The sequence below is a fragment of the Microcaecilia unicolor genome, chromosome 4, assembly GCF_901765095.1.
Source record: "Microcaecilia unicolor chromosome 4, aMicUni1.1, whole genome shotgun sequence".
NCBI lineage: Eukaryota > Metazoa > Chordata > Amphibia > Gymnophiona > Siphonopidae > Microcaecilia > Microcaecilia unicolor.
This window is the reverse complement of record NC_044034.1, coordinates 195,926,625-195,943,366: the sequence shown is the minus strand read 5'-3', so window position 1 is coordinate 195,943,366 and position 16,742 is coordinate 195,926,625. Positions and strand designations below refer to the sequence as shown.

Sequence of the window (16,742 nt, the reverse complement as noted above, 5' to 3'; positions counted from 1 at the left end):
ATAGATAGATAGATAGATAGATAGATAGATAGATAAACACTCTTATGAACGTTGAGCACCTGATTCTGGCCCTTTACCGGGAGTACGAAGATGACGGCTGACGGGAGTGGAAACAGAGACACACACCTAATTGGTTTCAACGTATTGACGTCACTTCGTCTCCTATTTTATTAAACCTCCTTGGGCCTTGCTTTTCTTGACTCAACTTCCTGTTTCCGGCAAAGCAGGACATAGCCGAGGGACAGATGGTTCAGAAAGGGTGGTGTACTCTCTGGAGAAGAAAAGTGTGTGAACGACCTCTGGTATGAGTTTGACGGTATGATGGGGGTTTGAGGAAGAGGTGCCGGATCGCGGACAGGGAGGAGAGAAGGCTGGTCCCCAAATAGGTGTGAAGAGGTGCTCGGTGTGTGAGAGTGGGAGGGAAGCCGAATGCGTGTTAGAAGTGTAGAGATACCACTAGATGTAACCTAAAAAATAAAGTGTATATTTTGATAAGGTTCACAAAATAATGAATGTTGAATCTTAACTTATTTCTGATAGAATTAAAATAAGTAGTGATGCCAAATGATAGTTAACCATGTCTTTAAGCCAACAAACAAAACAAATTGCTCTCCCTTGGCATAGCAGAAAAGTGAATGCAGAGGACTGCATCTGCATTTTCTGAAGGTGTTCTTTTTCTCTTCCAAACAATGGGGCATGTTTACTAAACCACACAAGTATTTAGGATGGGTAGTATCCAACTATCATGGATTGTAAATTGGGAGAGATTCTACACTAACTTCTTAGAATGGGTCGGGTCAGGATCCATGGACAAAGATGAGATAGGAATGGGACTGAAAGCTAGCATGCAGGTCAGGATTACCAGTAGCATGGCTGTGCGCCCATGCTCCCCAGGGCTTACCCAGCAATATCCCTGATGGAACAGGAATGGTCTCCTCTACTTCTGCCCTGCCCTGTTTCTTCCTGTGTTTAAAATGGCAGCTTTTAACCCTTGGCGGGGGTTGGTATACAAGATAGAGTGGGTGCCCTTATTTGGTTTATTGACCCCTTTGAACCCACATGGAAACGGGACAGGTGTGGAGGGGGATAGCTCTTGTTGTATCCACTAGATGACCAGGGAACACCCCCAGGTAAATTCCAGGATGGAGGAAATATCAGATTGTGTTTTTTAGGGAGTCATTTTGATCTGAGGGGAATTGACTTGGTGTGGGAGGGGGGCATCTTTGACTTGCAGTTGCTAGCAGTATATATTTTTGTGTGTGTTTTTAGTGCAGGGCTTGTGTCAAACACTTCAGGATGTAATGCAGGTGCATCCATGCTGTATGCTGAAGTGTTTGTCTAGCACAGAAAATACTGGCCAGGTGCCAACCATGCCTTCAACATTTACAGCATGGCTTTTCCAACGTACATGTTGGTAAACACCCTCCAATGTGTAGCTTCCAAATGCAAGAACCACACACATTGTGTTCTAGCCTCTTAACACCAGACCTGGGAAACCTCTGTTCAGTGTCAATAAAAAATGTTGTACAAAAACATGCCTCTATAGAAAGAGTGAACAGTTTTCAGACAACCAATTTGCATGGGTATGTTCACCTGATGTTTGAGATGCATAAAATTTTTGTGAAAATGTTTACATGCATACTTTGTGTAAAGTCCAAATCCAGCTCACCCCTCTGGTAAAAATATGCAGAAAAGAGGTTGCATGCATATTTTTCCCATATGGAAGGAAATTTTATAACAGAACTGTAGGTAGGGAAGTGCAGACTGTTAAGTGTATATGTTTTTCAATATAAAATGTTTTGAATAACTGCATCATGGTTGGAGTACTTGATCAAAATAATGTAGATGCTTATGTGAGCAGTTATTCTGGGGCTGATTCTGTTTAATATATTTGTGCGAGACATTGCCTTTTTGCGGATGACATGAAGATAGCCAGTAGAGTGGATACCCTGGTGGGAGTAGAAACCATGAGTAGAAATACAAAAGACGTACTGGATAGGAGGGGAGAAATTGGTAAGCTTGGCTCAGGACCTTGGACTGATGGTGTCCGAAGATCTGAAGGGGATGAAACAGTGCGACAAGGTAGTTAAAAGGATGCTAGGCTGCATAGAGAGGGGTATAACTAGCAGAAGAAAGGGAGTGTTGATGGCCCTGTACAAGTAATTGGTGAAGCCCAACTTGGACTATTGTGTTCGGTTTTGGCGGCCTTATCTTGCTAAGACTTGAAGCAGTTCAGAGAAAAGCGGCGAAGATGGTAGGGGGTTTATGTAAGAATATGTATATGGAGAGATTTGCTGACCTAAACAGGGGAGGAAAGGATAAACAGGGGTTATGTCACGAAATGCTTAGCCACCTGCCTGGGATAACCCACAGACACTTAGAGGGTCTATCCCTAGCACAGCTCAGGTCTGCCTGTACCTGCCGCTTGTGCAATACACTAGCACCCTCTTCCCATCGACTGGGTCCCCTTCCTCTGGTTAAGTCTACCGCTCTCAAATTATCCCCAGTGATTTCTAGGTTACTGGATCCACACTCCCAGTGGTCCCACAGTTCCCAGAAAGCACTCACAGACTTGACACAAACCACCAGGATTCTTTCAGTCTAGACAGGGAGAGGCAACAAACTAAATTGTTTGTTGTCTTAAAAATTGAACAATGAACGGCGGTCACGTGATGCGCTGAGAGCGACAGCAGCGTAGCAGCTGAGCTCCGGGGACCCCGCTCCTCGTACTACCCAAAAAACTAGCAAAAATTAAAGAAAGTTCCTGACCCCCGTCCGCCACAGCGTGAAGGTATATGGAACAATTCTTTGGTCGCCATGCCAGCTGGAACAGCGAAACGAAGCGTCAAAGCCGAGAAAGGAAAATCTTCACCCACGACTGCAGAACCCAAGATTGCGGACGGGGAGCCGGAGACGCACGCTGAATTCTCGGAGCGCCAGCTGACTCAGATCTCGAGGGTGGTCAGTGCAGTCTTGGAACCGAGATTTGACTCCTTGGCAGACCAATTGGGAAAACTGGACGCCAGTATAGCAGTGATAGCGAAGCGCACGCAAGAGCTAGAACACTGAGTATCGGATATGGAAGACACGTGGCATACAACCGAGCCAAAACTAGTAGAATTGGCGGCGCAGCTCAGTGCACAGGCAGAGAAAATAGACGATTTGGAAAATAGAGCGCGCCGCTCTAATCTGAGGCTGGTTGGTATACCGGAGTCAGTGATGGAGAAAAACCTGGGGCCTACTGTGGAAAAATGGCTACAGCACGAGTTTGCGCTCTCGGATAGCAGAGGAGGCCTAAGCATCGAAAGGGCACACCGGCTCGGAAGATATCAAGAGGGAAAGAAGCCTCCGGTTGTAATAATTAAAGTCCAAAATTATATACAGTGGGGGAAATAAGTATTTGATCCCTTGCTGATTTTGTAAGTTTGCCCACTGACAAAGACATGAGCAGCCCATAATTGAAGGGTAGGTTATTGGTAACAGTGAGAGATAGCACATCACAAATTAAATCCGGGTATGCCGCTTCTGGAGCAGAGAGTATGGGAATCCTTGGCCCTCCCCATAAGGGCACAGGAACTCCAACATGTTATAAAGTCCCGCCCATTGAGATTGGCTCCAGGCCCCGATGGGTTTTCAAGTGAGTATTATAAAATTTTGGGTCAGGACTTAATGGGGCCCCTTGTCTCGTACTATGATGTAGTGGTAGGACGAGGTTATTTTTCCCTAGGAGAGAATGAGGCACTAATCTCCCTGATCCCAAAACCAGGTAAATCTCTGGATCAAGTAGAAGCCTACAGGCCAATATCTTTATTAAATGTGGATATCAAAATTTTGGCCAGAGTTCTAGCAGATAGACTGGCGCAACATTTACCATCCCTAATTGGAGATTATCAAGTTGGTTTCGTTACAGGCCGCCAGCAACAGTAAATGTACGAAAGATGCTTATGTCCATAGCGCGCAGTCAAGCCACAGGGGAACAGTTGATATTGGTAAGTCTGGATGCTGAAAAAGCATCGATAAAGTACAGTGGGCCTACCTTGTTCCAAGTGTTGAATTATGTGGGATTGGGGGGCTGGTTTATGGAGGCGGTTGCAGCACTATACTCTAACCCCTGTGCTCGGGTAGTTATGAATGGGACTCAGACCGCTTCATTTCAGTTACAGAGGGGTACAAGGCAGGGCTGTCCGCTATCTCCACAGTTGTTTTTATTATATTTAGAGCCACTCCTTCGTACGATCATGAGGGACCTAGATATTGTGGGGATTAGTATGCCATCACTGGAGGTAAAGGTGTTAGCGTTTGCTGACGATATCCTTTTGACTCTGACTAATCCTGGACCATCGGTAAAACATTTGATAGCAATATTAGATGAATTTAGCTTTCTGACGGGATTCTCCCTAAATTATCACAAATCAGTGGCTCTCCCAATCCACACAGAAATTCGATCACGGTGGGAGGGAAATTTTCCTTTCCAGTGGGCACAGTCCAGTATTAAATATCTGGGGGTCCATATCCCCGCAGATTTAGTGGAGCTTTATGCACTAAACACGGGGCCGCTTAAACAGCGGGCGGCAGAGACTCTTCAGTGATGGCAGGCACTCCCGATTACCCTACTGGGTCGAATCGCACTCTACAATATGGTCCTCTTTCCCAAATGGACTTATGTGTTCCAGATGCTTCCTTTCCTGTTGAGGCCCAGTGAGGGAAATTGGTTGTGGAAAAAATTGACCTGTTTCTTATGGCAGGGAAAGAGGGCCCGCTTGCCATTCTCGAAGTTAATGCTGTCGCACGTGCGCGTGGGGGGGGGGCTGGGACTATTGGATCTTAAGATGTTTGCTTTGGCTAGCAGTATGAGACACCTATCTGACTGGTTTCGCTCTACCAATTTTTTCTCATGTACAGGGGCAGAGGTGGCAATTTTGGGTCAAATGCACTTTTCTTACTAGCTCCATGCGCCCTTAGGGGCAATTTGGTGTTCCCGGCGGGTGGTTCCTCGGCTCCCTTCCAGAGGTGGGCCGCAGCGGGAATTAGGTATTTATTTGATATGGTAACCGAACAGGGGGTAATAAAATCGTTTGCGGAGTTGAAGGAAGAGTATGGACTGGGTGCGAATGACTGGTTAGCATATACACAATTGCGACATTATGTAAACTCGCTGCCTCTTGGGAAAAAATTAATGAACTGTTGGGACTAGAGGCACAGTTGCGAGTGCCCTTAAGCTATTTCCATCGCAGTTTGAGAGATTCGTTAAAGCCAGTTGACTGTCGGCTGGTGGCACATGCTTGGAACACGGAATTGCAGCTTAACCTCCAGCCAGAACAAATAAAGATGTCTTAAATCCATTTATAAACTGACAGACAATGCGGCTTGGTGGGAGATGCAATACAAATTCCTGCTCCGTTTACATGTGTCCCCACACAGAGCATTCAGAGCCACCCTTCGAGAGTCGGATACTTGCCCAAAGTGTAACGGCACTTTTGCTCGCCTGGGGCACATGTAGTGGACTTGCGCTCCGGTGCAATCTTTTTGGATTGAGTTGAGCAGTCATGTATCCCAGATCTGGAATAACCAATGGAGACCAACCCACGGCAACTGTTTGACCTTTTTGAGATGCAACGGCCGGCCCTGGTGGGATTCAAGGCTTTCCTGAAAAGAGCAGTTTTGATGGCAAAGCGTGTCATTCTGCAAATGTGGCTGGTTGTAGATCGCCCGAGCATATACCACTGGAGATTGGCAATGATTCAAGCATGTGCTCTAGAGAAGAAAGGGATAAGGGACCTGGCCTCCAAGAGAGGTGACCAATTCTGTTGTACCTGGTCTCCATTTTGGGACACTCTCACCCCAGTAGCAAGAAGCAAGATATTGAACTCTTAACTTTGAGGGGGGGGGGGGGGGGGGGGGGGGGGGGGAGGGGTTTAGTTGGGATAAAATGTTAGAAATTAAGGCAAATCAAACATTGTGTTGTGCATTTTATTCTGAGATGTCTGAACTTTGTCAGAGTTTGAATTGCAATAAATAAGAATTTTAAAAAAATTGAACAATAAACAACAAATGTGCAATCAGCAAACAATAACAGGTAACTGAAATATGGATCAATTATAACACTAACTAAACATTTGTTTCCTTGTCATCAGCAGCAGATTATGAATGGGTTGTGTCCACCTACCAGCAGGGGGAGATAGAGAACACTGAAAACCATAGTGCCTCTAGGACGGCTAGCTCCATCTGCCTCTCAGTATTTCTCTATCTCCCAGCAGGGTTGGACGCAGCTTGTTCAGCTCCTTGAAGATTCTGCCTGGGGTGGCTCCTGTGCTTTTGCCAGTTGTAGCAGGGGTGTTGTGGCTAAGTGGAGCCCACTTTCAAGGCACATAGGTTCGCCCTTTCCCTGCCTTTCCCATCCTCTTCTGCCTCCGGAGTACCTCTGTAGCTGTTTGCCTCCAACTTTCCTCACAACGTAAAAAAAAAAAAAAATCAGGCTTTGACAGCCCTGCTATTTCTGAGGCTTTTCCAGACTGTGCAGTGTGACCGGAGCTCGTGGACTCGGTCCTTTGAGGTAAGAGCGGTACTCAGCTCCTCCGGGGAGGGCCCGCGGACGGCATTCTGATCGGGGTGATTTTGGCGCAAAGCTGCCATTTTGAATTTTATTCCGCTGTTTTTCAGCGATGGCTGCTGAGGGGGTTAAGCGCTGTTCCCGTTGTGGCAAGCGCAGATCAGCAGCGGGGCTCTGTAAAACGTGCTGTTTAGACGGTAGAGCCAGTACGAGCATGGCGAGCAATGATTCTTCCCGCTCGATGGAGCTGGCAGCGGGCGCGATCTTGGAAGTGCCGCATGGCTTGACTCCAGCAGTTGTGGAGGAGTCTGAGAGCAGAGGGGTGCCTTGGGCTGAGGCTACCAGAGGAGCTCCGTTCCCCGTGGCTCCTAATTCGGAGACGGGAGGTCAGGGTGAGTTTTTCTCCCCCGAGTTTGTGTTTATTTTACATAAAGCCTTCATTCTGAAAAGAGCTCTGCCGCAGGTGTCTGACACTGCGTTGCTACCTGGTCCCTCTGCGACTGATGATGGCCCGGGGCTGATGTCAGATGTGGATTCCCCTGAGTGTTGGATGCAATATAAATTCCCCGTTGGAGAGTGGTGCATCCCCCTCCCCCCCCCCCCCCCCCCCGTGGTCGGGCTGTGGGGACTCTGAGGGATCTGGCAGGCCTTCGTGGTCTGAGGAGCCAGAGGAAGGTGCCGGTTTGCCACTGAATCTGGATGATCCCACTGCGGTCCGGATTTTCCACCGCGATGAGCTGCCAGCACTTATTTCTGACGCCTTACAGGCCCTCTCTATTGATGATCCTGTTAAAGGCGAGGCCTCCTCTGGTAATCCGAGGATGGCGAGTACTAAGAAGCCTGCTCGAGCCTTTCCTTTGCATGACTCCATCCAAGAGCTTATTTCTGCTCAATGGGCTGACCCTGAGGGGCCCTTGAAAGTGGCCAGGGCGATGGGGCATCTTTACCCTCTGAGTGAGGAGTACTTGGCCCGTTTTGGGATGCTTAAAGTGGATGCCTTAGTCACGGTGGTGACAAAAAGACCACCCTCCCAGTAGAGGGAGGGGTCTCCCTGAAGGACATTCAGTACCGGCGGCTGGAATCAGCGCTAAAACGGTCCTTTGAGATTTCGGGCCTAGCCTTAAGGGTGTCTGTGTGCAGTTCTTATGTTGCTCGAGCCTGCCTCTCTTGGTTACAACAGGCAGTGGAACAGCCCGTGGATGGTGTGGAGTCCCTCGCTGAGGTTGCACCGCGAATGGAGTCGGCTTTGTCATTTTTAGCTGACGCCCTCTATGATCTGGTCAGAGCTTCGGCTAAACAGATGTCTGTGGCGGTGTCCGCCCGCCGCCTTCTATGGCTACGGCATTGGGCGGCTGACATGGCCTCTTAAGCAAAGGCTGGTGAAGTTGCCCTTTCGGGACCTTCTGTTATTTGGAGAGGAGTTGGAGAAGATTGTTAAAGACCTGGGGGATGCTAAACCCCAGCAGTTACCTGTGGATAGGCCGCAGCCTTCTTCCAAGGGTCAGTTGGTTCCCTCCTCCTCCAGACCTCGCTTCTGTGAAGCTTGAAGGTATCGCCCGGGGCGCTCTGCTGGGTTTACTCAACGTGCCCGTTTTCAGCAGAGGAACTCCTTTCGCTCGGACCAATGCTCCGCAGCGGCAGGCTCAAGGCCAGGAGTTCAGGGCTGTCCTCCACAATGATGGGACGCCGGTCCACTCCTCCTTTACAGCTGTAGGAAGATGCCTTTCCCTCTTTCTCGAGGAGTGGACCAAGATTATCTCAGATCAGTGGGTCCTGGATCTGATCAGAGAAGGTTACCGATTGGAATTCAGTGCCCCGGTGAGAGACGTGTTTGTGGAGTCCCGATGCGGCACTGCTGTCAAACGGGCAGCGGTAGAGGAGACCTTACAAGTCTTGTTGCACCTTGGAGCGGTGATCCCTGTGCCTCCCGCCGAACACGGCTGCGGACGTTACTCCATTTACTTTGTGGTGCCGCGAAAAGGCGGGTCTTATCGGCCTATTCTCGACTTAAAGTCAACGAGTCTCTAAGAGTGCGGCATTTTCACATGGAAATCCTGCGCACCGTCATTGTGGCGGTTCAGCCAGGAGAGTTCCTCACGTCTCTGGACCTGAAAGAAGCTTACTTGCACATTCCTATATGGCCCCCGCACCAACGGTTCCTTCGGTTTGTGGTGTTGGGAAAACATTTCCAGTTTCGGGCCTTGCCTTTTGGCCTTGTCACAGCTCCCCGAACCTTTTCCAAGGTAATGGTAGTAGTAGCCGCCTTTCTCAGGCGAGAGGGTATCCGGGTTCACCCGTACCTCGACGACTGGCTCATCAGAGCAGACTCTGTAGAAGAGAGTCGTCACATAACAGCCAGAGTGGTCTCAGTACTGCAATCTCTGGGCTGAGTCGTCAATATACCCAAAAGCCACCTGACCCCCTTCTCTACACTGTTTGGGGGTCTGGTTCGACACGGCCTCGGGGTTTGTCTTTCTACCCGACCATAGGCGGTGCAAGCTTCAGAATCAGGTCCGTCTGCTCCTGCGGATGCCTCGCCCGCGAGCTTGGGACTTTGTCCAGCTGTTGGGGTCGATGATGGCCACCTTGGAAGTGGTGCCATGGGCGAGAGCGCACATGAGACCTCTGCAGATTGTCCTGCTTCAACGATGGTCTCCTATGTCCCAGGATTATCAACGCAGACTCACGTGGCTCCCTGCGGCCCGGCTCAGTATGGAGTGGTGGCTCTCACACAGCATGCTGCGGCAAGGAATGCCACTAGCGCTTCGCGATTGGTGCCTGGTGGTAACGGATGCCAGCCTGAAGGGCTGGGGAGCACATTGTCAGGGAAGCTATGCCCAGGGTCTGTGGACACCCGAAGAAACGGGGTGGTCCATCAATCGCTTGGAACTGAGAGCGATATTCCAGGCTCTTCTGGCCTTTCACAAGACTCTGGAGGGACTGGCTGTCAGAGTGCTGTCGGACAACATGACAGCAGTGGCCTACATAAATCGTCAAGGCAGCACTCAGTGCCAAGCACTGGCCACAGAGGCCGCTCAGATATGCCACTGGGCCGAGCTACATCTGCAGCTTCTGTCAGCAGCTCACATAGCAAGTCAGAGCAGCGTGCAACCGATTTTCTAAGCAGGTATCAAATTGACCCTGCAGAGTGGGAATTGGCAGACGAAGTGTTCCTTCAGATCTGTGCCAAATGGGGAACGCCCATAGCGGATCTTATGGCCTCAAGCTCAAATGCCAAAGTCCCGTCCTTTTTCTTTTTTTTTGTTTTAATATTTATTAATTTTAAACATTACAACAAGGAGATACTTGTTATTGAAAAACAGCCATGATTTCATAAGAGGAAATTAAGCAACATTTAAGGAAATATTGTACAATTATACAAATCGTATTATCAAATTCCTATAACATAAAAGTTTTGCTTCCTTAGACCACATTAAACTGAGAGGGGTGTCGGTGGAATTTAGAGAGGATTTTTATTAACAAATTTAAAAAAGAAAAAAAAGATAGTGGCTTAACATTCCCACGTTATATTTATATCGTTACTGCTGTCTTGAATCAAGGAATGATTTTAGATGTTCAGGTGAATAAAAGGTATATTTAATATGACCCAATTTAACAATGCATTTACATGGAAATGCTAAGAAGAAAGTCCCTCCTATATCAGATGTTTTTGATTTTAACGCTAGGAAGGCTTTCCTTCTTTGTTGGATAGCTTTCGCTACATCAGGGAAAATCTGAACCTTAATTCCACCAAAACAGGTTTTTAAGTTCTTAAAATAAAGTTTCATTATATTCAAGTCCTGTTCAAAAATGAATGACACAATGAAAGTGGATCTTTCAATATTTTCATCCAATGTCTGTTCCAATATTGCTGAGATATTGTTTAAATCCAGATTGACTTCTTGAAGTTCTTGTTTTTTCCCTTTCTCTCATTTAGGAACAGGAATATAATATAATTTATTTACAGGCGGAATAGCTTCCAGAGGAATTTGTAAAACTTCATTAACATATCTTTTAAACATACCATAAGGAGTAATCCCAGGGAGATTAGGGAAATTTAACAAACGTAAATTTAATCTTTTATTAAAGTTCTCAATCTGTTCCATCTTTCTCCGAATGTCTACATTGTCTTTAATCACAGATAATTTAAACTGCTGTAAAGAGTCAACATTCTTTTGAACACTTTGAATTTTCTCAGCAGTTTCTTCTTTAATTAAATCCACTTTAGAATTAAGTTCTTGAAATTTACTATTAAAGGCTCTTTCACCTGATGTCTGATGTAAAGTGGTATCCATTTCATTCAGCTTCTTCCAAATCATTTCAAGATTTACCTCCGGATCTTTTCCTGAGGCTCCTGCCTCTGCTCTCGGCGTCTCTCTCAACGTTTTTTGACCCTCACAGGGAGCAGTAGTCAGAACACTTCCGGTAGGCTGCTGCTTCCCAACCAGACTCGTCGATGACGCCGGGCACGGAGGCTTCAGCATTGCCGGTGGTGAAAGAGACACCTCCTCTCCCAGCATGGTCTCCGCCTCTCCTGAGGGCCGCGCAGCGGGATCCGTGTCCCTATTTCCGTGGGATAGCGGCAAAAAGAAGCGCTCGAGCCCTGTGTGGAACGGGGAGGACGTCGAGGTAGGTGGGGGAACTAACCTCGTAGTCCCCTTTCATTTGGTATGGGGCGTTGTCGCGAAAAAAAAATTTAGCGCCAAACGGGACCTCAGAGCTGCCTCTCAACGCTTCCTGCTATGCCGCCATCTTAGTTCCGCCCCCCCCCCCCCCCCCCCTAGTTCTGTCCTTTTTTCAGCAGACGGAGAGATCCTCGCTCTGTGGAGTTGGATGCCTTGGCTCAACCCTGGCCTCCGGGCCTCCTGTATGTGTTCCCTCCTTGGCCCTTAATAGGGCGTCTCCTCCTGCGAATTCAGCTGCATCAAGGAGTGGTGATCCTCATTGCCCCGGATTGGCCCATGCGGCCGTGGTATGCGGACCTCCGGCGGATGCTGGTGGAGGCTTCCCTTCCCTTGCCTCTGGTACCGAACCTGTTGACGCAGGGTCCAGTGACCATGGAGGATCTATGCCGCTTTGGTCTTACGGCATGGCTATTGAGAGGGCGCAATTGAGAGACAAGGACTATTCTAAGAAGGTCACCTCCACTCTCTTGCAGGCCCGCAAGCATTCCACTTCCATGGCCTATGCTCGGATCTGGCGCCAGTTTGAGGCTTGGTGTGCTTCTAAAGTGATCACACCCATGCGGGCTTCTGTCTCGCTGATACTTGACGTTTTGCAGGATGGTGTACAAAAAGGCTTGGCCTATAATTCCCTACGTGTTCAAGTTGCAGTGTTGGCATGTTTTTGGGGGAAGGTCTCGGGCCTCTCCCTGGCTGCGCATCAGGACATTGCACGGTTTCTTAGAGGGGTGCTTCAGCTCCGGCCCCTTGTCCGGCTTGGAACCTGGGGCTAGTATTAAAGGCTCTTCAGTGTTCGCCCTTCGAGCCGCTGAGGCGAGCTTCGGAGAAGGATGTGACTCTAAAGACAATCTTTTTGGTGGTCATTACATTGGCGAGACTGGTGTCTGAGTTCCAGGCGCTGTCCTGTCGAGACCCATTTCTGCAATTCTCAAGAGTCCGGAGTTACGGCACATACTGTGCCTTCCTTCCTGCCTAAGGTGGTTTCAGCGTTTCACCTAAACCAGCCTATTTTTCTGCCCTCCTTTACTAGGGAGGAGTTTCCGGAATCTTTTGGGCAGTTGCACCTTCTGGATGTGCGCAGGGCTCTGTTGCAGTATCTGCAGACGTCAAATGCTTTCAGGACCTCTGATCATCTTTTTGTATTGTTGTCAGGTCCTCGCAGAGGGTCTCCAGCGTCTAAAGCCACTATAGCCCGTTGGCTTAAGGAAGCCGTTTTCTTTTTCTGCATATCTGTTATGTGGCCGGCCTCCACCTGACGCCTTTAAGGCACATTCCACAAGAGCGATTTTCTCCTCTTGGGCTGAGACGGGAGCACTCTCTCTTCAAGAGATATGTAGTGCAGCTACTTGGGCTTCTAAGTTCTCTTTTGCCCGTCATTAAAGGCTGGATGTGGCTGCCAGGAGGGACGTGCTTTTTGGAGCACAAGTGCTTGCGCGTGGTGTGGCTTGTTCCCGCCCTATCTAGGCATTGCTTTGATACATCCCATTCGTAATGGATTCATCTGCTGCTGATGACAAGGAAGGGAAAATTAGGTTCTTACCTTGGTAATTTTCTTTCCTTTAGTCACAGCAGATGAATCCATGATCCCTCCCTGATTGACTCTGTTTTGTGTTCAGTTTTTCCTGCAGACATGTTCCCTCATTGGGAGAAGTTGGAAAACAGTCTTCAGGATTTCTGTTCTACTACAGGAGGTTGAGTTTGTCCCTCCTTTGTGTTATTGCTCCTTTTCTGGGGCATTCGTTCGCTGTGAGGAAGGTTCATGTTATGCTACTTTGTGGTTTAACACTGCTTCAAAATACTGAGAGGCAGATGGAGCTAGCCGTCCTAGAGGCACTATGGTTTTCAGTGTTCTCTATCTCCCCCTGCTGGTAGGTGGACACAACCCATTCATAATGGATTCATCTGCTGTGACTAAAGGAAAGAAAATTACCAAGGTAAGAACCTAATTTTCCCTTACTTTCTAAAAAGTACCTGGGAAGATCAGGACATACTCACTAGTTATCAAATATAACTGTTTACAGGACCTTAGCAAAGAGATCTGTTGTTCTTTTCTTCCTGGCTAAGACTGGAGGAAAAGCCAGTACTCCTCAAATGAAAATGAGCTCCTGGGCCAATCGGAGCCCGGAACAAGAACATTTAAAAAAAATATACTGCATCTTGCTTCCTGTTTGTGTTAAACTAAAGAAAAGAACATTAATTTCTCTAACAGCTTTACAGCAAAGAAACACCACCTGCTGGCCAAATAGAAGAAATACACTTCAGGACATAATTAATGCAGGAAAATATCCAATACATTTTACAGGCATAAAAGACACTGTTTCTTCACAGGTGATATGATACAGAAATTCAGATATTTGAAAGGTATTAATCCACAAACAAACCATTTCCAGAGATGGGAAGGTGGTAGAACTAGAGAGCATGAACTGAAGCAGGAATAATGTCAGGAAGTATTTTTTCACTGAGAGGGTAGTAGATATCTGTAATGCCCTCCCATGGGAACTGGTAGAGATGAAAACTGTAGCGGAATTCAAAAATGCATGTAACAAATACAAAGGAATCCTGTTTAGAAGGATAGGATCCAAAAACGCTTAGGGGATATTAGGTAGGAAAGCCAGTGCAGGGCAGACTTCTATGGTCTATGCCCTGATCGAGGCTGGAGTGGACCTGTTCAGGGACTTTGACAACAACTTCAGAAATGTTAGAACAGGGCCAATGCCGGGCAGACTTCTACGGTCTATGCCTAAAAAAAGGCAAGGATAATCAAGATCATATGATGTAACGCTTCATACCATATATAATGAGTTTATCTTGTTGGGCAGACTGGATGGACCATATTGGTCTTTATCTGCCACCATCTACTGTGTTACTATGTCACATAAGAATCTGCATTGTTTTAAGTACTTGACCCTGATGCAGTTGCCAAAAGTATACATTCATATTCCCATAACCTTCCCTTCTGTTACTTCCAAATGACACTAGTCATCATCATGCAGAGGAATCCAAAGTTTTTCAAACTGGTTGCCTCTATCATGTTTGAGTGCTGTTAATTTCTTCATTAAAAACAGATAATTCAATCTTGGTCTCCAGGTTAGATCTGTGTTCATTTTCCACAACTTTACAATTTTCTATCTGGCACCTAAGAGGCAATAAGCTGGTAATTTAAAATATCTAAACCAGCAAAACCCATTCTGAAAAGACACATTTTTGGCAACTAATTCCAAGAATGTCCCAAAATAAGGGCATATTGCTGGACAAGTCCACCACATATGGAAATAAGTGCCATTTTCTCCATATAATCTCCGCCACATAGTAAGTTGTATCTATTATTCATGGCATTGACCCTGATCTCATTAATACTTCAGAGTAGAGAGTTGCACGGGGACAGAAAGCTTACCCATCCCCACCCGTTCCCACAAGAAATTAACCCATCCCCATCCATCACTGTAAGAATTTAATGGTACATAAAAGAAAATTCCAATCAGCTCCCTCAGTCTCTCTCTGGATTTGAGCCACAGCACTGTAGGCAAGGAAGGAATGGAAGCTGAAACTTGGAACATGTGTGCAAATGTAAGATTTGTCTCTGATTTACTGGCACTGTGTGCTGAGAGGTCACCACATGCACGCGCCAGTAGGTCAGGTGACATCTGATGCTCATGCCTGTGTCAGAGCTGAGGTCTGCTTATCAGCCCGGGAGCAAAGAGGATTAATTGTAACATAGAAGTGACAGCAAATAAAGACCTGAATGGTCCATCCAGTCTGCCCAATAGTCACACTCATTATCTATTCATGATTAAATGAACGAGTTTATGGTCTTTCTTTTGTGTTTCTGGAACATAGACCATAGAAGTCTATCTGGCCCTATCTTTATGTTCCAACTGCTGGAGTTGTCGTTGAAGCCCACTCCAGTCTATGCGTCTTCTCATTTGTGGGACACAGATCGTAAAAATCTGTCCAGAACTGTCCTTATGTTCCAGCCACTGAAGTTGCTGTCTAAGCCCTTTCCAGCTCATCCTAAACCAGACTTCCATATATTAGACACAGACCATACAAGTCTGCCCGGTATTGGCCCTAGTTAATCACAGCCAGAGTCGCCATCTAAGTATTACTTAATACATCCACACACATGCAGCCATTTAAGATTAGGTTTTTTATAACTTCCATTTTCTAATTAGAGATCCTCTGTGTTCATCCCACGCCTTTTTGAATTCCATCATCATTTGTGTCTCTACCACCTCCTTAATGGAAGACTTTCCACATTTGTGCTGTTAAAGCAAGGAGGAGGAGGAGGTAGCACTCAAAGAACTTGGTGCTCGGTAGATGAGAGGCTGGTGCAGGTGTAGCTTACACTTACACGGGAACCCCGCAGAACTGCTTCCATCCCTGCGGGAATCCTGCGGGTTCCGCGGGATTCCCGCAAACCCCGTTCCCGTGCAGCTCTCTACTTCAGAGTTATGTTCCTTCAGTTTAGCAGCATGGACATCTTGTAACTGTGTAAAAGAATCTCCTCCAATTGGTCTTATTCCATTCCACATCTAAATCTTTTTCCCGTGTAGACATATAGATTCATTTTTCTGGGGGATGTCCAGGTGGGGGGGGGGGGGGGGAGAGGCATGGAAAAATTCAGGGGTCCTTTTACCAGCTGTGGTATAAAGGACACTGTGCTAGCTGCAGGGGCTGTTTTTGTTGTGCGCTGTGGCCCTTTTTATCGCAGTGGGTTATAAAGGCTGAAAATGGCCATGGGGTAAGATTGTTCTTGCTGTGTGGCCATGTGAGAGGGAGCTCTTACCATTGAGGTGGTGGTAAGGGCTCCTGTGCTAACCTGGCAGTAACTGGATAGCGCTCAGCACTGCTCGATTACTGCTGGTTAACACTGTTCTAAAAATTGCAGCACTATTTTCCCCAGTGTTGGGCCAGTGGTAGCTCCAGATTAGCGTGCGGTAAGTTATGTGGTAGACATTAGGAGACAGCTAAAGGGGGGGGGGGGATTGGGAAGGCCACAGGAGAGTATACAGGGTAGTGGTTGTCAAAAGACAGCTGTGGGGGTTTTTGTGCTGTGGGGCAGGCAGAGAGGTAGCCCACATGGAGCCTTACTACTACTACTATTTAGCATTTCTATAGCGCTACAAGGCATACGCAGCGCTGCACAAACATAATCAGGAGGTTATCTGGAGCACTAGCAACCGCATAAGTACTCCATAAGGAACACCATTACCAATGAGGAGAGTCTCAGCAGCTTTGTTGGTAGGATTAGTTTAAAATTTTAAAGAATCTGTTTTTGGTGGGGGGAGGGGGCTGTTAGTCACAAAATCCATTCTAAGCTGCTATTCTATAATGGGTAGTCTGCGCCGAGCACCCTTTATAGAATACTAACTTAACACAGATTTTCCCAGCACCAAACTTTGCGCTATTCTTGACCCACTACAATCTGGTTTTCGCCCTCTCCACTCAACCGAAACTGCGCTTACTAAAGTCTCCAACGACCTATTACTGGCTAAATCCAGAGGTCAATA

General features: G+C 47.2%; 1 protein-coding gene across 6 annotated transcripts in view; it reads left to right on the top strand.

Moving 5' to 3' along the window:
* The first annotated feature begins 215 nt into the window (after positions 1-215).
* Positions 216-16,742, top strand: part of HPS5 (HPS5 biogenesis of lysosomal organelles complex 2 subunit 2) — a 379,294-nt gene continuing 362,767 nt past the window's right edge. For 4 of the 6 annotated variants that reach the window (XR_003941938.1, XM_030201106.1, XM_030201107.1 and 1 more), the window contains exon 1: positions 216-302. The gene's annotated coding sequence lies outside the window, so the exon portion shown is untranslated. Of the gene's footprint in view, positions 387-16,742 lie in introns of all 6 variants that reach the window. The other 2 variants (XM_030201104.1, XM_030201105.1) reach the window with 2 other exon arrangements.